Genomic DNA, 19,707 nt, shown 5'->3' with positions numbered 1-19,707 from the left:
TTAACTACCAGAATATTGGCACACAAGTAGGCAGACTTTTTTGTGTTTAAGACCTTTCCAGGAAGTGCTTTTTAGGTGACCTTCAAACTCCCGTTTGAAGAGATGACCTAGACCGAAACCAGTCGGTAAGAGGTTCAGAACTATCAGAATATAATATCTACTGTAATTGACATTGCCATAGGAAGTGTTGTTGCAGGATGTACAGCATTGTTGAGTGTCACATTGTTCCTGGATGTTGGTCCTTCATCTGAAATGGTTCATACAGAACAACTCTTATTAAGCTTCAGTACTTAAGTAGCCTAAAAACCTGCAGCCGTTACTGATGGAATGAATGAACTTAGTGGGTTTTGGTTTTGTGTGACCCCGCAGGAGAGCAGTCAGGTAACAGTGCTGGTCTGGTGTTCTCTAATAGAAAATAGATATTTTAATTTTGGATGATCTGAAGTGTGGTTCGAAGATCTTCTGTGTTTTATTTACTGCTGGCTGTGTCTTTATTGGGTAGTGTGCTTCTTATCTCCTGCTCCTGGGACCATCATGCTCCAGGATGTGTTAAATACGACAAAGATATTTCAGTTTATGCCATTATTCTTTGGAAACTGTTTTCCCTTGTTCATCATAGGCTTTGAAATAGTGCTGAAGACTCTGCATCACGAGATGAGTGTAAATGGAACCTCAGTGGCTGATAAGTAGCTTTTCCCGAGAAGGCGGAGGATCTTCTTTTGTCTTTAACAATAAGACGTCAGTCTTTGAGGCTGTAATGCAGATATTCCCTTTCTCAGTGCCTCATCTCCTGACTCATTCAGCATCAGCAAGCTGGTTACAGACTGTATAAAACCTGTGCAATTTATAGCTTATGGCTGGATTCATGCTATATTGGATGAAAAACTGATCCTGTAAAAACTGATCCATTATCCATTGAACCCTTTAGCAGCCAATTTATTTAGAGGCTTGCAAGTACTCCAGGGCAATTTATTTTAACACATTTTTTATTTCTTCTTGGTTACATTTTCTTGCTTCTAATTAGTACTGCTGCAATGTGTATTTATGGCCACTTGTCACTAGGGGGCAGTTTGAGACAACAACAGAGGACTTTTGCTTTCAGGTTCTATATTTTCCACTAGTAGAGAGACATCAAATCATTGCAAGAATTTACAGCACAACGAGTTCTGCCGACTGAGGTCAAAAGCAGTGAACTTATCTCAATGAGAAAACTCTATTGAAGCTGCTAATGGGTTAAATGTATCAGTTTCTTACATTGGACATCAGTTTTTTTCTTAATCTGGTTTCCCAATCTGTTTTGTTAGCTACCCACTCCCCGCATTCCCCTGCCGCTGCTGCCGCTGTCCATTTATGTTCTCAGCTGCAGCTACCACTGTCCATTCAAGTCGCTGCAAGCTAGAGATGTCAGTATACTGATCCAGAGGCCCCAGAGGAAACATCACAGGCTCCCATTAGTGAGGATTTACATTGGTCCACTACCCAGTAAACCAATGAGAATCCTCCCTGAGGAGGGATGCTTCCCACTGGTCTATCGCCTCTGTCACCATTTAACGCCTCTGGTCAATCCGAAAAAAAAGGACACATCCTTGCATTCTGCTTGCTGGAGCACACCAAATGGATCCATTATGTATGGACTGATGTGAACAGATCTTATTGCTTAATAGGATCCGTTTGCATCCCTCCTGATCCGGTCCGTTGCGCTCCGCTAAGTGGAACAATTTGTAAGCCAGTGTGAAAGGAACCTATGAAGAAGAAGAAGAAAGTATGAAATACACATAAGGGTGTATGCACTAAACTGCATTAAGTTTGTTCCTAACCGCCTCCTCCGGGGCCCAATTTACTTAAGGCGCTGCTTTGGTTCCAATTAACATTACCACATTATTACCACCTGGCCGCTGGCGCCTAATTTACCTGCTTTGCATTTGCCCTAATTTTACATTATCACCGTTTTTCTTGAGCTGAGTTTTGGTGAGCTGCTTGCAGTCAGCGGTAATTGACTGGACGTTACTGTCCTATGGAGAGAGGAGGAGGAAGAGAAGCAGGAGGCTCCCCACGGTGCCCCAATGACAGAGACATCAGCTGAAAAATATGGCTGTACAGACACCAAAGTGTTGGCCAAAACATTCCATCACCCTGGAATGATTTACCAACTTCCAAGGCCAGATTTATACTTTTTGAGCCCCTAGGCCAATTTCTCCCCTTCCATGTGTAGCACCCCCTTCCTATTCCCTGTGAAATCCCTCCTTAAATGTCTAACATTCATATACATCAGCCCTCTTTTATTATATTCAGATCCCTTGGGCTGCAGCTCCCCATTTATATGTGTTGCACCTTATTTGCAACCTCTGTATTCCATTTGCAGCCTCTTCTTGCATATGCAAGCAATCCCTCTTCCATGTCCAGCCGCCCCTCAGCCAGCTGCCGCCCGAGGCCCAAGCCTTGGTGGCCTTTCCAGAAATCAGGCCCTGCCCATTTCCTGCTGGGGGGGGGGGGGCAGGCAACAATAAAAACCCCTTTGCCACACTATCCAGTTCTGAAGTAAAACAGACCTGAAACTGGGCTTTATTTGTAATTATAAATGCACAGTTAATGATGGAGACAGAGGTTTCTGAATGTGACAATGTGACAGGCTGTCTGGTCATTAACTGACATCAGCTGCGTAAATTGGCAGTTTTGTAAAGTGAAGGATACATTTTCTTTCCATTGTAAGCGGGGATGGATGGTGAAAGCCGCTGTACCGTGTCTAATGTCTGTCAGCTCGTTGTTGTAGTCCTAAATACAGCTGTGAACACCGTTTTGCATAAGTTTTCAGAATTTTTAACTTGGGAAAATGTCAAGTGCATTATCCAGTTCATTTCACAGTGGCACCCAACTGCCTTCTACTTCCCTGCGAAATGGCACGGGATGTCACTTAGGCTAGAAATACCATTCCATCTAATGCAATGCTTTGACAGGCTGCGCCAGGCCCCCTCTTAGTAAATAAACTTGTGCTGATAAATCACTGAGCATTAGATTGAAATGCACTTTGATCCTGGTTGTTTTTTTTGTTTTGTTTTGTATTCTTTTTGTTTCCTGCACTTTTACAAACAAAAGCCCATTTTACCTCCTTAATCTCTTCATAATAATAAGTAGGAGTTTAACTACTTTAGCTTTTGGGACATAGCTGCTGTGTCCAAAAGGCTGCTGCTGCGCTGCTGCATGCTCCCGTGGCTGATCGTGCGTGCCCACGCGCTCCCATGCCGCCGCCTGTTAGCCCGGAGATCAATGAATAGGAACACCGTTCCCATTCATTGATCTAAGTCCCCGTTAGAAAGACCGATGGCTTATATTAGAAGCTGCAATCTTTCTAAAGAAAAAAAAAAAGTTTCATGTCCTCCCTTCACTTCCTGTAAGCGAGAGCTTTCGCTTACAGGAAGTAAAAAAAAATGACTGAGGCCATTTTGTGGCCAAATAGTAAAACTACATCTATACACCTAAGGGTCTGAAATGTTTTACTTTTTTTATATTCTTGTCAAAAAGGTATATTACTATAAATTTTTAAATTATAAGCTTGTAAATAGTGATGGACGCAAAACTGAAAAAATGCACCTTTATTTCCAAATAAAATATTGATGCCATACATTGTAATAGGAACATAATTTAAATGGTGTAATAACTGGGACAAATGGGCAAATAAAAAACGTGGGTTTTAATTAAGGTAGCATGTATTATTTTAACCTCCTTGGCGTTCTGATTCTTTCCAGATTTTAGGGTCTAAAAGCGGTGCAATTTTTTTGCACCCTTTCATACCCTAAAACCTGGAAAAAATCATGCTGCCAGGGAGATCACTCACCTCCCTGGCTCCAGCGCTGCAGTTAAGCCTCCATCCTCCGGGTGGCGCTGCAACTCTAAAGTGAAATTGCCGGCTGTCATCATGACAACAGCCGGTGATCTCACCAGCAGGAAGCAGAGCCCTGGAGGAGAGTAAGAAGAATGCCAGCTGGCGTCGGGATCCCCAGGAGGTATGTAGAAACGCTCCCACTGCGTGCATTGCTCTGCATACAGCCTCCGGCAGCTACCCCGAGCAGAGGTCGGGATTACCACTCTTAGCTGCGGTTTCCCACCCCGACCCTAGCTCGGGATAACCGCCAAGGAGATTAAAGCTATACTGGCAGAAAAACTGAGAAATAATGCATTTTTTTCCCATTTTTTAAATATTCCCGTTAAAATGCATTTAGAAGAAAATAATTCTTAGCAAAGTGTACCACCCAAAGAAAGCCTAATTGGCGGCAGAAAAAACAAGATAGAGATCAATTCATTGTGATAAGTAGTGATAAAGTTATTGGCAAATTAATGGGAGGTGAAAATTGCTCGGATGCATAAGGCAAAAAACGACTGAAGGCTGACCTGGTTAAGCAAAACATACTACAAACAGACTTGTTGACAGACAAATGAGAGTCTTAAACTTCTTTTATCTGATCAGGAACTCTGTTTCTCTTGTTATTTAAAGGGATACTGTAGCAAAAAAAAAAAAAAAAAACCCTGGAGGATACTTACCTTGGGAGGAGGAAGCCTCTGGGTCCTAATGAGGCTTCACCCGTCCACTTCACCCTCCGGGATCCAGCGCTGGCAGCCCATAAAATATCAGTAGCGCAGGCGCAACAGCAGGCAAAATATGTACCTATCGTACTTCAGCAGGTGCTGTAGCAGCTTTCCGATGGGTTCTGAAAGAAAAAGCCGAGCAGAAATAGCTGAGCCCAACAGGGCGGGATTTCTGGAAAGGCCCTGGCCTTGGGCGGCATCAGACCAAAGGGCTGGACTTGGAAGAGGAATTGCTGCTTATGGAAGAAGAGGCTGCAAATGGAATACAAAAGTTGCAAATAAGGAGCAGCACATGGACATAGGGAGCTGCTGCCCAAGGGATCTGTGAAGAACTGAAGCAGGCTGCTGTACGTGAATGTTAGCCATGGAATAGGGGACTGCACAAGGCAATAGGAGGGGGTGCTGCACATGGAAGGGAAGCTGCAAGAAAGTTGGCCTAAGGGCAGAAAAAGTATAACCTTGAACCCCGATCAGGTTTGCTCTACTGTGCAGGAATGAGTTGCCTGCGCAGTAAAGCAGACCCGTTCGGGTTTGGCTATTTCTTCTGGAGCCCATAGGAAAGCCGCGACTGTCCTAGTGCGCAAATGGTAAATCATTACATTGCCGTTGTTCGGGGGCTGACTGTAATGGATCTTGGAGGGTGAAAAGGATGGGGAAACTTCATTAGGATCCAGAAGCTTCCCCCTCCCGAGGTAAGTACCCCCGAGGGCCTGTGTTTTTTTACAGATTTACTTTAAAGGAGTCAGTGAGCTGGGCCGTTATTAGGCATAGACAAACCAGGCAACTACACCGCAACGCACCAGCTGCACTGTGACCCTTGCACAGGTGGTGGCCAAGTTACACAGCGGCCATTATGCTGCACCGCAACACACACCTGTGAACGTGGCCTTACAATATAAAAACTATCAAAGAGATAAAAACTGAAAAAACACATTTATTTGAAAAATGTATTGTTAAAGGAATGTCATAAAATATCTATCTTAAAGGACAACTATCAAAGTTAACTACAATTCTAGATGCCACATATACCACATTTCTAGTAAATACTAGCAAATAGTGTTGGGCGTACATCTAGATGTTCGGGTTCGGGCCGAACAGGCCGAACATGGCCGCGATGTTCGGGTAATCGAGCCGAACTCCGAACATAATGGAAGTCAATGGGGACCCGAACTTTCGTGCTTTGTAAAGCCTCCTTACATGCTACATACCCCAAATTTACAGGGTATGTGCACCTTGGGAGTGGGTACAAGAGGGAAAATTTTTTTTGCAAAAAGAGCTTATAGTTTTTGAGAAAATCAAATTTAACGTTTCAAAGGGAAAACTGTCTTTTAAATGCGGGAAATGTCTGTTTTCTTTGCACAGGTAACAAGCTTTTTGTCGGCATGCAGTCATAAATGTAATACAGATAAGAGGTTCCAGGAAAAGGGACCGGTAACGCTAACCCAGCAGCAGCACACGTGATGGAACAGGAGGAGGGCGGCGCAGGAGGAGAAGGCCACACTTTGAGACACAACAACCCAGGCCTTGCATGAGGACAAGAAGCGTGCGGATAGCAATTTGCATTTTGTCGCCATGCAGTCATAAATGTAATACAGATGAGAGGTTCAATAAACAATAAACAGTAATTGGTGTTGTCCAGAATGCGCACAATGCGTGGGTCGCGTTCAATGCAATCCTAGGCCGAAGAGGTCATAGCCTAGGGTCACAAAAACCTGTTTATTTGGGCAATTTCAATGGTGGCGAGTCTGACGTACATAAATCGCAGCAATGGCCGTTAGCAACGTCTGAATCTCACGAAATGTCTCATGCAGGTAGAAGACATATTGTTAGACTTGGGCTCCAAAGATGGGTTCCCTACATCTCTGCAAACCAGAGTTACAGGGCTCCAAATTTAATAAAATCCCCCATAGGCTTTCATTGGGCCTCCTATTTACAGTTCCAAAATCTCACATCTTTTCAAAGGGCAATTGCTCAGCAGTGGCAAATTTTCTAGCATTGTAGGGACCCTTAGGGGGAACATGACTGGTGAGTTTCGGGCCCCTAGGCCAAAGAGGTCATAGCCTAGGGTCACAAAAACCTGTTTATTTGGGCAATTTCAATGGTAGTTATGCTGACGTACATAAATCTCAGCCATGGCCGTTAGCAACGTCTGAATTTCATGAAATGTCTCATGCAGGTAGAAGACATATTGTTAGACTTGGATTCCAAAGATGGGGTCCCTACATCTCTGCAAACCAGAGTTACAGGGGTCCAAAATTGGTAAAATCCCCCATAGGCTTTCATTGCCTCCCTATTTCACTTTCCAAAATCTCACATCTTTTCAAAGGGCAATTGCTCAGCAGTGGCAAATTTTCTAGCATTGTAGGGACCCTTAGGGGGAACATGACTGGTGAGTTTCGGGCCCCTAGGCCAAAGAGGTTATAGCCTAGGGTCACAAAAACCTGTTTATTTGGGCAATTTCAATGGTAGTTATGCTGACGTACATAAATCTCAGCCATGGCCGTTAGCAACGTCTGAATTTCACGAAATGTCTCATGCAGGTAGAAGACATATTGTTAGACTTGGGCTCCAAAGATGGGTTCCCTACATCTCTGCAAACCAGAGTTACAGGGCTCCAAAACTGGTAAAATCCCCCATAGGCTTTCATTGGGCCTCCTATTTACAGTTCCAAAATCTCACATCTTTTCAAAGGGCAATTGCTCAGCAGTGGCAAATTTTCTAGCATTGTAGGGACCCTTAGGGGGGACATGACTGGTGAGTTTCGGGCCCCTAGGCCAAAGAGGTCATAGCCTAGGGTCACAAAAACCTGTTTATTTGGGCAATTTCAATGGTAGTTATGCTGACGTACATAAATCTCAGCCATGGCCGTTAGCAACGTCTGAATCTCACGAAATGTCTCATGCAGGTAGAAGACATATTGTTAGACTTGGATTCCAAAGATGGGGTCCCTACATCTCTGCAAACCAGAGTTACAGGGGTCCAAAATTGGTAAAATCCCCCATAGGCTTTCATTGCCTCCCTATTTCACTTTCCAAAATCTCACATCTTTTCAAAGGGCAATTGCTCAGCAGTGGCAAATTTTCTAGCATTGTAGGGACCCTTAGGGGGAACATGACTGGTGAGTTTCGGGCTCCTAGGCCAAAGAGGTCATAGCCTAGGGTCACAAAAACCTGTTTATTTGGGCAATTTCAATGGTAGGGATGCTGACGTAGATAAATCTCAGCCACGGCCGTTAGCAACGTCTGAATTTCACGAAATGTCTCATGCAGGTAGAAGACATATTGTTAGACTTGGATTCCAAAGATGGGGTCCCTACATCTCTGCAAACCAGAGTTACAGGGGTGCAAAATTGGTAAAATCCCCCATAGGCTTTCATTGCCTCCCTATTTCACTTTCCAAAATCTCACATCTTTTCAAAGGGCAATGGCTCAGCAGTACCACATTTTTTAGCATTGTAGGGACTCTTAGGGGGAACATGACTGGTGAGTTTTGCCACTGCTGAGCCATTGCCCTTTGAAATGGTGTGAGATTTTGGAACGGTAAATAGTAGGCCCAATGAAAGCCTATGGGGGATTTTACCAATTTTGGACCCCTGTAACTCTGGTTTGCAGAGATGTAGGGACCCCATCTTTGGAATCCAAGTCTAACAATATGTCTTCTACCTGCATGAGACATTTCGTGAAATTCAGACGTTGCTAACGGCCATGGCTGAGATTTATGTACGTCAGCATAACTACCATTGAAATTGCTCAAATAAACAGGTTTTTGTGACCCTAGGCTATGACCTCTTTGGCCTAGGGGCCCGAAACTCACCAGTCATGTTCCCCCTAAGGGTCCCTACAATGCTAGAAAATTTGCCACTGCTGAGCAATTGCCCTTTGAAAAGATGTGAGATTTTGGAAAGTGAAATAGGGAGGCAATGAAAGCCTATGGGGGATTTTACCAATTTTGGAGCCCTGTAACTCTGGTTTGCAGAGATGTAGGGACCCCATCTTTGGAATCCAAGTCTAACAATATGTCTTCTACCTGCATGAGACATTTCGTGAAATTCAGACGTTGCTAACGGCCATGGCTGAGATTTATGTACGTCAGCATAACTACCATTGAAATTGCTCAAATAAACAGGTTTTTGTGACCCTAGGCTATGACCTCTTTGGCCTAGGGGCCCGAAACTCACCAGTCATGTTCCCCCTAAGGGTCCCTACAATGCTAGAAAATTTGCCACTGCTGAGCAAATGCCCTTTGAAAAGATGTGAGATTTTGGAACTGTAAATAGGAGGCCCAATGAAAGCCTATGGGGGATTTTACCAAATTTGGACCCCTGTAACTCTGGTTTGCAGAGATGTAGGGAACCCATCTTTGGAGCCCAAGTCTAACAATATGTCTTCTACCTGCATGAGACATTTCGTGAGATTCAGACGTTGCTAACGGCCATTGCTGCAATTTATGTACGTCAGACTCGCCACCATTGAAATTGCCCGAATAAACAGGTTTTTGTGACCCTAGGCTATGACCTCTTCGGCCTAGGACTGCATTGAACACGACCCATGCATTGTGCACATTCTGGACAACACCAATTACTGTTTATTGTTTATTGAACCTCTCATCTGTATTACATTTATGACTGCACGGCGACAAAATGCAAATTGCTATCCGCACGCTTCTTGTCCTCATGCAAGGCCTGGGTTGTTGTGTCTCAAAGCGTGGCCTTCTCCTCCTGCGCCGCCCTCCTCCTGTTCCATCACGTGTGCTGCTGCTGGGTTAGCGTTACCGGTCCCTTTTCCTGGAACCTCTTATCTGTATTACATGTATGACTGCATGGCGACAAAAAGCATGTTACCTGTGCAAAGAAAACAGACATTTCCCGCATTTAAAAGACAGTTTTCCCTTTGAAACTTTAAAATCGATTTTCTCAAAAACTATAAGCTCTTTTTGCTAATTTTTTTTTCCTCTTGTACCCGCTCCCAAGGTGCACATACCCTGTAAATTTGGGGTATGTAGCATGTCAAGAGGCTTTACAAAGCACGAAAGTTCGGGTCCCCATTGACTTCCATTATGTTCGGAGTTTGGCTCGAACACCCGAACATCGCGACCATGTTCGGCCCGAACATCTAGATGTTCGCCCAACACTACACGTGACCTGTTCAGCCAATCACAGCGCTAGCCGAACGTTCGGGGAACGTTCGGCCATGCGCTCTTAGTTCGGCCATATGGCCGAACAGTTTGGCCGAACACCATCAGATGTTCGGCCGAACTCGAACATCACCCGAACAGGGTGATGTTCTGCAGAACCCGAACAGTGGCGAACACTGTTCGCCCAACACTACTAGCAAATAGCATTGCAAAGGCTTTTTTCATCTTTTCATTTTTTATGTGAAGAAAATATGATATTTACATACAGAGAACAGTTATCACTGTGGGCATTACTATGGAGGACTGTGTCCAGCACATCCAACACACAGAAACAATGTTCCCTGGCTGTAATCCTGCGGCTGGGATCTCTTCAGAATGATTGAAAGCAGAAATATAGCATGAAATAGTGCGGAAATAACTCATCAGCTGTTCCTGTGTCTCTCTCTGCCTCACACAATGTAAAGTTTACAGCCAGGAAGAGCTCATTCTGAATGGGGGGGGGGGGGCATGGAAAAACTGGAACACAGTACTGGTCCTTCTCTTCAGATCCTTTCTCTGTACCTGAAAAATCCCTCAACTGTTCTCATATGATCTGTGAAAAAGCAATGCGTGTGAGCAGGGCAGAAACAACAAACTCTGTGAATAGTGACAGAGAAGGGGAACCTGTCCACATGGTACAGCCCCTGCCTTCCCGACACCAGCTTTGATACAAAAGCTGATAAACAAGGCATTCTTTTCACACAGTCTGTGATCATAGACTTCTGAAAAGCTTTCTATTGTTGCTGGCGGAAAGCTCTATAGATGTGTAGGGATTACAGAATTACAATCTCTTTGATAGTTTCTCTATAAGAATTAGAACATTTGAGCAGAGAAGTAAATTTCTCTCACTGTAGGATAATCCTCTATTTCCTATACCAAAAATACTGTTTTTAGCAATCTTTCAAACATTTCAGTGCAATTCACTTTTTCACATGACTTTTCTCATGGGAGATCATTTTTCAACTTATTTTTTAAAATAACCCTTCAGCATCTTGCAATCCAAAAAGTATCAAAATGTTGGGGAAAAAAGTACTATCAAAATTATTTTGATTATTTTCTTGCTTTCTGGTGGCTTAAAACGCATTTTAGTGACAACAAGTTAAAAAAAATCACCTGTGAGAAAACTCAGGAGAAACAATTAATTGCATATGGGCCTTGGTGTTGTTTCTGCTGACTTCGGAATACACAACATACAGACATTCCACAGTGATGCACCTTGCCAGCAATACAGATGTCAACACCTGTGATAAGTTCTAGAAAATAAATCGAAGTGAAAAAAAATGTTACAATGGGCAAGAGTTGGCTAAATAATTTATAAAGCAATACTGTAAAAATGAAGCAATTTTATTAAGTTATATTCAGTTAAAGTGGATCCGAGATGAACTTTTACACATTGCATAATTGGGTTCCTTTCCTATTGTTTATAGGGCATTCCTCAAGTCAAATACTTTTTTGTTTTTGTTTTAATACTCTAATTCCCTATAAACTAAAAAAGCCACACCCACAGATTTTAAGAGAGCCTTGGCAGTAGCAGGGCCTCATGGGAGCTCAGTCTGGGCAGGAGGAGTGGGAGGTGTTACTAGCCATTGATTTCAGAGGCAGAGGGGAGGAGGGAGGAGGAGAGGGGATTAGGCTGATGGCTCAAGATACAGATAAGCCTGCCTCTGTGTAATGTTTACAAACAACATGGCTGCTGTCATTGTATCACAGGAAGAAATAATCATTCTATTAAAACTGTTTGCAGCTATATTTGCTGTGCAAACCATCTAAACTTCAGATACGATATATAGACAAGTTACTTGTTATAGTTAGTTTTTCATCTCGGATCCACTTTAAGCTCCTCTCTAAGCCAAGCTAAGATGGCAGAAATACACTCCTTAGGGCTTATTCTCACCCCATGCCTGAAATATGCATACACAAAGCACTGGTTTTAATGTAACATGTATGTAAAGCTCATATAAAATGCATGTGTACAGCATTTAAAATGTATCTAAAATGCATGTAAAATGCCTCCTTGGTGCATGTATATTTTAAACAGCAGAAGTGTGAATAAATCCTTAATCACAAAGTCTCTGCTATTCAGCAGTTTTGGCACAGACTAAAAAGTTGCAATCACAAACAAAAAGGACTAACAGGAGATGCCCAACCGGATAAAAAAAATAAAAAGTAAAATGGGAGTCTTTCCACAAGAGGTGCCTCAAAGTGGTAGCTCAAAGTAGTTCTTCAATTATATTCACAATGCAGCTGCTGCAAAGGTGTATCCTTCTCACCACATGCACTACGAACCAGTCACGCAGTAGCGCTATGTGATCCACATCAGGATGCTACCATATATTTCTTCCACCTCCAGAGATCCCACATAGGCTATTTAAGTACCTAAATGTGCAACTCAGTGCACAAAAAGACATAAAGGGATTCTCTCAGTGAAAAGTTCAGAAGACACTTTATTTGAGTAAAACGTCCAGGAATGCAGCAAAAAAACACTCACATTCAGAGGGTCCTACTCCAGTAGAGACCCTCTTGGCAAATACACTTCCCACTGAATGTGGTATTAGGCAGATATACTGCAGTCAAATATGCAGCATTGCCCGCTCTCGTCCCGACTAGTTTCGTCCTTCCGCCGTCATTAGGGCCGAAACTAGTTGGGACCTGGCAGATCACCTGGCAGATCTGAAGATGTCACCAACTTTAAATGAGATGGTAAATCAGGAAGAGGAAAGTTTTTTCAATGGTCAAACACTGACTAAATAATTTATAAGTGAATATTGTAAAAAAAAAAAAAAGCAATTTTAATCATTTATGTTACTTACAGTTCCTCTTAAAGAGAGTCTGAAGCCATTAAAAATACTTCTTTTTACTGGCTATTTATGTTAAGCAATATGAGCAGTGCTTAAATGCCGCATTCCAACGGCAGAGCAAGGACTTTATACCCCCAAATCCTGGGGCAAAATTCCACGACTTTCCAGGTTGTGGATTTTGCTGCCCGGGGAGGCAGAGCTTAGCCCTGCAGCTCTGCCTGTACTGGAGTCAATCTCTACGGACCTCCGCCTTTCCCAGCCCCTCTCAGTGAAAGAAGACTGAGAGGGGCGGGGAGAGGCGACGATCGGCAGAGATTGACTCAAGTAGAGGCAGAGCTACAGCCCTAAGCTCTGCCTCTACCAGGAAGTGATTGCTGATTTTTGCCCCGGGGATTTGGGGGGTATAATGCCCTCGTTCTGCTGTGGGAATGCAGCGTTTCAGCACTGCTCATATTGCTTAACATAAATAGCCAGAAAAAAGAAGTATTTATTTTGGCTTCAGACTCTCTTTAAGATGGCGCTGTAGCAAGACGCCACGGCACACAGGGCTCCGGCTCTTTTTCTTCTACTGCCCTTCTCCCCCGTTATCCACTCGTCTTTCTGGGCGAGATGGATTCCTCTCCACCAGGGATGGATTCCTCTCCACCAGGGGACACAGGCATGCCAGGCGCCAGCAGTCACGAGCAGCCGCTCGTTTTAGGATAGGGCCGCCACCCACGTGGCTGGCCGCGGATCCCCATGCATGCCCATCTACTGCTCCGATCTCCAGCAGCAGCCGCCGCTGCCAGCAACCCAGGACGCCCAGCTACCACGACTGGGACATAGGCAGGCCGGGTGCCGGACACCTGAAGCAGGTCACGGGAAGCCACTCGGTCGGAGATCATGCCGCCACCCACGTGGCTGGCCGCGGACCCCTGTGCACACCGCTCCTGCTTCTCCTTCCGGCGAGCCACCGCCACTGCCAGCGATACCGGCAGGCCAGGCGCCAGCGATCACGAGGGGCTGCTTGTCTCTGATCGCCTCCCCTAATACTCCACTCCCCAGTGGGAGCCGCACCGCTTGGGCAGCCATGGAGGACCAGGCAGCCGCTGCTGAGCCTACCGCGGGAGCCGCCGCTGCCTTCCAACACAGGTAACGGGTCTGGGAGCCTCAGACAGGAGGCCCAGGCTGCCGCTGCCATCCTGCCGGGACACATCTGCCGGGACACATCTGCCGGGTCAGGGGAGCTGTAGGGAAGCATAGCAGCGGACAATCATCATCATCAGCCCCCTTCGGATCATCTGCTGGGGGGGGCGCAGGCCAGGGGCTAATTTTTGCAATTCTGCTTCGGGAGCTGTGGGGCCGGGACTGTTAAGGACCATGTGGACTGTTTAACAACCATGGGGACGAAGGGTCTCTATGTCTATATCTATCTATATGTGGGGGGGTCTGGAGGGCTGCAGGGAAGAGAGCGCCGCTCAGATTGTGGCTGGCAGCTCCACTCGACATAGCTCTTGGACAGACCCCTCTGGTTTTTCTTGTCTTCTTTCGTCAATGTGTTCTATGTGCAATGTGTTCTATGTAAGGTATGCTCTGAGGAATGCTTAATGTGTGTCTACTGTATTGTTTTCTTAACTAGTGTAATGCATAACGTATGTTCACTGTACCATCACCGACCCTGATTGTGCCAAAAATAATTCCGGGTACAACTCACCGTTGTACTTGGCGAAATAAATGATTCTGATTCTGATTCTGAAGTGATAGTAACATAGGATAAGGCACTGTAGGCACGTGCAGGGGCATCATTTGAAATCACTGGGTAAACCCTACAAAATTGTGGATGCCCCCCTCACTTTCTGCACAAGTAAACTGAGAACCAATGTTGTTCAATTGGCTGGTGCACACTTGAAAGTGTTTTCCCCATGCCGATAAAAACAGACAGCAGTGAAGCACTGCACACATTTTCTCTATCAATTACATAAGCTTCTATTACAAAACATGCATGTTTTTACACATACAGACACACATGGTGTGCAGAAAACGCATACAGAAAACCAACAGACAAGTGTGCTCCCAGCCTCAGCTTATTACACTCACTCTGTCCATCTCTGATGGAGCAGAACAGGTTCTGCAGACTTCTCCAGCATCACTACAGTACAGAGCACTTGGGGAGGGGGAGGAGAGGCTGAGAACTGGGCTCTGCACACAAGACCCTGCTGCACACTGTATAGGAACTGTCTACAAATCTTAGTCGACAAAACTCTGTATAATTCCTTAGCAGTGGCTGAGCAGATGCAGTCATTAGAACAGTTGTGCAGAAAGCAAAAATATTTCTCTCTCTGTGCCCTTAGTTTTCAGTCTCTCAAGACAAGGAAAATAAACTTCTTCCCCACGGGGCCCCCTGTGGCTTCTGGGCCCCCTGTGGCTGCATACCTTGCAGGGTCTATTGTTACGCACCTGTGCACATGCCTTCAGGCGCCTGATGATGTAAGCCGACTCACTCCCCTCACAAATCGCCTCCCTTCCTTCTTCCCTATATAGAGTCCTGATAAGAGTGTAAATGAGAGGTTACTCACTCTGCTCTCTGCATTCCACTGATGAGATCTGCCTTCAGCCAGGGGCAACTCTAGCTACCTAATACTGAGGTTCCTCTAGCTACCTAATACTGAGGTTCCTCTTGCTACTTAATACTGAGGGTATTTCTGGCTACCTAATGCTAAGGGGAACCTGTAGCTAGTTATGATTTGCAAGGGAAGTAAGGGAGAAGTGACAGCTGGGACAGCCAGCACACTTGTGGTGCGGTTCGGCAGGGGTTTGTAGCGGTTTATGGAGGGAGGAGTCTAGGGTGCCAAGACATCTGTGCCTATAGGCTCCTGTGATGTAAATCCGGGCCTGTTTTGTACATATGTATTTTATATTTTACAACACGATAGTTGTCCTTTAAGTGTTTACAGTCAGTTGCTCAATTCACCTTGTGTAGTGTACGATGTTGGCACTACATGAATACCGAAAACAGTAATAATTATAATAATAAAGTCTACTTAAACTGGCCGCGTGCGTCTTGCATGTGTGTGACTCAGGAACTACGGATGCCAAAAGATCAGCGGGGCAGTCGGGCAATTAGCACTTCTGGTCAACATTGGGCAACGGGATCTATTCTAATCTCTGAGCATAGCTCTGCTTTAAAAGCATGCCACACACAGCAGATGAATACCCATCATTAGCAGCGATTACGTAGCATCTTGTATTTACTACATACCTTCTATAGGCACAGCTGAAAGCTGCTGTTTGAGTCACAGAAGATCTTGCTGCTGTAGTAGTCTGACTACAATGTGTGAGTCAGACAATCGCCTCTGACGTGAAACCCCCCGCCTACCTCCTCTCCCCCCTCCTTTATTTTTATCTTCATGTAGATATTTTATCATTAGGTTAGTGTTAGAAACTGGAGGCAATTTTATTATTATATTTTATTATTATTATTTAGTATCTATATCTATTATTTAGTATCTATATAGCGCCGACATCTCCTGCAGCGCTGTACGGAGCATATTGTCTTGTCACTTATAGAGACTCTGAAGTTTAAAATCCCACTTTTTATTCAACATTTAACTTCAGCACTATCAGCCCTGCTAAAATGCTGCATCCCTGTGGCAGAAAGCTGTTTTCAAACCCCCTAATCCCCTGGGCTTAATGCGGGCATCGCTTCCTAGTAGAGGCAGAGCTTAGGGCTGTAGCTCTGCCTCTACTCGCGTCAATCCCCGCTGATTGCCGCCTCTCCCCGCCCCTCTCAGTCTTCCTTCACTGAGAGGGGCGGGGGGGAGGCGGAGATCCGCAGGAGATTGATACTATTGGAGGCAGAGCAGCGGCTCAAATCTCTGCCTCCCTGGGCAGCAAAATCCACAACCAAGAAAGTCATGGATTTTTGCCCCGGTATTTAGGGGGTTTGTAAACAGCTTTCTGCCGCGGGGATGTGGCGTTTTAGCAGGGCTGATAGTGCTGAAGTTAAATGTTGAATAAAAAGTGGGATTTTAAGAGGCTTCACTGTCTCTTTCACTGTTCCTCAGCACACAAGGTGTGGGAGAAGCAGCTGAAGGTGAAAGGGAAGCTGAGCTGAGAAAGGTGGGGGGACGACCTGGGAACAGTCCCAAAACTACATTTGACCTGCCAGTAGGTCGCTACACACAGTGAGTTGCTCACTGGGGTGTGGTGTAGGCTGTCTATCCAAAGTATCTGATTCAGAAGCATATACAGCAGGATTCTGACTAAAGGAGCTAAACATGCTAAACTCTCTTTTTGGAATGTAAATTTTGTGCAACGTATCTATAGGATCAATTCTCATGGGACTTGATTTTTTTTTATGCTTCTTATGTAGAAAATGTTGAAGTGTTTATTGAAAAGAACTGTTGCATCTGCATATCTTGTATTGTGTATAGGTCTTTCTCCCCTTAAAGGGGAACTGACGTAAGAGGTATACGGAGGCTGCCATATTTATTTCCTTTTAATCAATACCAATTGCCTGGCAGCCCTGCTGGTCTATTTCTCTGCAGTAGTATCTGAATAACACCAGAAACAAGCATGCAGCTAGTCTTGTCAGATCTGACTTTAAAGTCTGAAACACCTGATCTGCTGCATGCTTGTTCAGGGGCTATGGCTAATAGTATTAGAGGCAGAGGATCAGCAGGGCTGCCAGGCAAATGGTATTGCTTAAAAGGAAATAAACATGGCAGCCTCCATATACCTCTCTCTTCAGCTCCCCTTTAAAGGATACCCGAGGAGATAACTAGGCTGTTTTCCTTTTTTTCTTTCTCTGCCTGAAAGAGTTAAACATCAGGTGTGTAAGTGGCATTTCCTGTCAGGACAGGGTCAGACTACAGCGTGACCCTCACTGATAAGAAATTACAACTATAGAACACTTCCCTAAGAAAATGGCTTCTGAGAGCAGGACAGAGATAAGAAGGGTCAATAGTTCATAGATTTTAGCTCTGGCATACTTCAATGAATGTGTCATTGAGCAAAAACAATAAAACAGTTAAAACTTAAAAAGTAGATTTAAATATAAAATAAAACTGAGGAATATCTTAAAAAGTCATTTTTAGGGGAAAGAGCAAAGATACAATTGTTTATTTTATTTGTTTATTTTCACCTCAGGTGTCCATTAACCACCCTGACGTTCTATTTCGTGGGTGGCTTTTTTTTCTATTTCGCGGGTGGCTTTTTTTTTTTTTTTTTTAAAGGCTATTTTTAGTGTAGCTAGCACTAGGCTAGCTACACTCTCCCCCCAAGTCCCCCGACACTGTGTCCCCCCTCCGCTCACCGCGATATTTACCTGGCCGAGATGCTGCGATGGCCAAGACTTCCGCCATAGCTTCAGGCATTGCTATGGCGACGATCAGACATGACGTCTGACATCATCGATGTCATGCACAGTTCCGATCGCTGCCATAGCGACCCCTGGAGGCTATGGAGAGGCTGCACCAGTGCAGGCTCCCGGGGGGTAAGCAAAAACAGCAGCAATCGGGGGGATCAAAGCGAGCCAGCAGTGATCGGAGGGGTGATGTAGCTAGCCAAGTGCTAGCTACACCCTCTCTGAAAATTTGGGGCAGAAAGACCCTCCAGGGGCTGAGCAATACACCGCGGCGGTAATGGACGAGCTGAGCTCGTCATTACCGCCAAGGTGGTTAAGGCGCTATATTTGAGGCCTGTGAGCACAATCCTCTTGAATATATAATTTTTTGTGGTTAAATAAAGAGGAGGCGAACCAGAGGGCTGAAATCCCACAATACCATCACACAGGTGTGTTATTGCATTTATCTACGTCTCTGCATTGCCCCCCACTTCCTCTCCCCCGGGACGAGGAACTACAATACTTGCTGCTGCACACTCCCATTCGACCCCCCCCACCCCCGCTCATTACCGCCGCCAATCGCTAGACAGGAGATCAATGAATGGGAACACAGTTCCCATTTATTGATCTAAGTCCCCGTGTGAATGACCAGGACCATCAATGAGATGGCGCCGTCATTCATAAAAACTGATATTTACACTACCACACATAACTTCCTGTTTGCGTAGTAATACTATGCATAGGAAAGTTATGCATGAGGACATCTTGTGGCCAAATAGTAAAATAACATCTACAAAGATTTTTAAAATTAACATCTTACTTCCCACACCACACTCCCCTATAGTTACCCAAAAATGTTTTTGTAAAAAAAAAAAAAAGGAAAAAATATACAATTAAAAAAAATACATAAATAGTTACCTTAGGGGCTGAACTTTTTTAATATGTATGTCAAGAGGGTATATTACTATTACTTTATAGATTATGGGCTTGTAATTAGTGATGGACGCAAAACTGAAAAAATGCACCTTTATTTCCAAATAAAATATTGGTGCCATACATTGTACTAGGGAACATTTTTAAATGTTGTAATAACTGGCACAAATGGACACATAAAATGTGTGGGTTTTAATTATGGTAGCATGTATTATTTTAAAACTATAATAGTGAAAACTGAGAACTAATGGATTTTTTTTTTATTTTTCCTGTTAAAACGCAGTTAGAATAAAATAATAATTCTTAGCAAAAAGTACCCCCCAAAGAAAGCCTAATTGGTGGGGGAAAAAAACCCAAGATATAGATTGTTTCGTTGTGATAAGTAGTATTAAAGTTATAGGCGAATGAATGGAAGGAGCACTGACAGGTGAACATTGCTCTGGTATTTTAAGGGAAAAACCCTTGGAGGTGAAGTGGTTAAAGTGGACCTGAACTCTTGCACAGGACAGAAGGAAAACAGAGAAATGCACTCTGTGTGTATTTAGAGAGTTTAGCCTGTCTAATTCCCCCTCATTTGTGACTAATCACCACTGTAATTTGGTCTCTCATCTGCTGGCTGCCAAGGCAGAGCAGCTAATTTGTAAACACAAGATGTTAACCCTATGTCTGCTTCCATGAAAGCAGGAAGTAGATCCACTGCAGATTCATTGCATGATTTATATCAGCTGTAACAAAGAAATGTTTGCCTTTAAAGAATTTTCAGAATCAGAATCACCTTTATTCGCCAAGTGCGGCAGGGACCGCACCCGGAATTTTTTGTGGACACACGGCAATTTGCATACAACATCGTCATGGTACAGATACTAGCTACATAGACACAACAGCAATTTGACAGACAGT

The 19,707-nt window shown here is 44.3% G+C and overlaps 1 protein-coding gene across 1 annotated transcript in view; it reads left to right on the top strand.

Annotated features, from left to right (window-relative positions):
* GLRA2 (glycine receptor alpha 2) overlaps nucleotides 1-19,707 on the top strand; it is a 283,775-nt gene that overhangs the window by 78,171 nt on the left and 185,897 nt on the right. The window lies entirely within an intron of this gene.

The sequence above is a fragment of the Hyperolius riggenbachi genome, chromosome 2 (genome assembly GCF_040937935.1).
Source record: "Hyperolius riggenbachi isolate aHypRig1 chromosome 2, aHypRig1.pri, whole genome shotgun sequence".
Lineage (NCBI taxonomy): Eukaryota > Metazoa > Chordata > Amphibia > Anura > Hyperoliidae > Hyperolius > Hyperolius riggenbachi.
The sequence above is the reverse complement of the archived record's forward strand: the minus strand, read 5'-3'. Positions and strand labels throughout refer to the sequence as shown.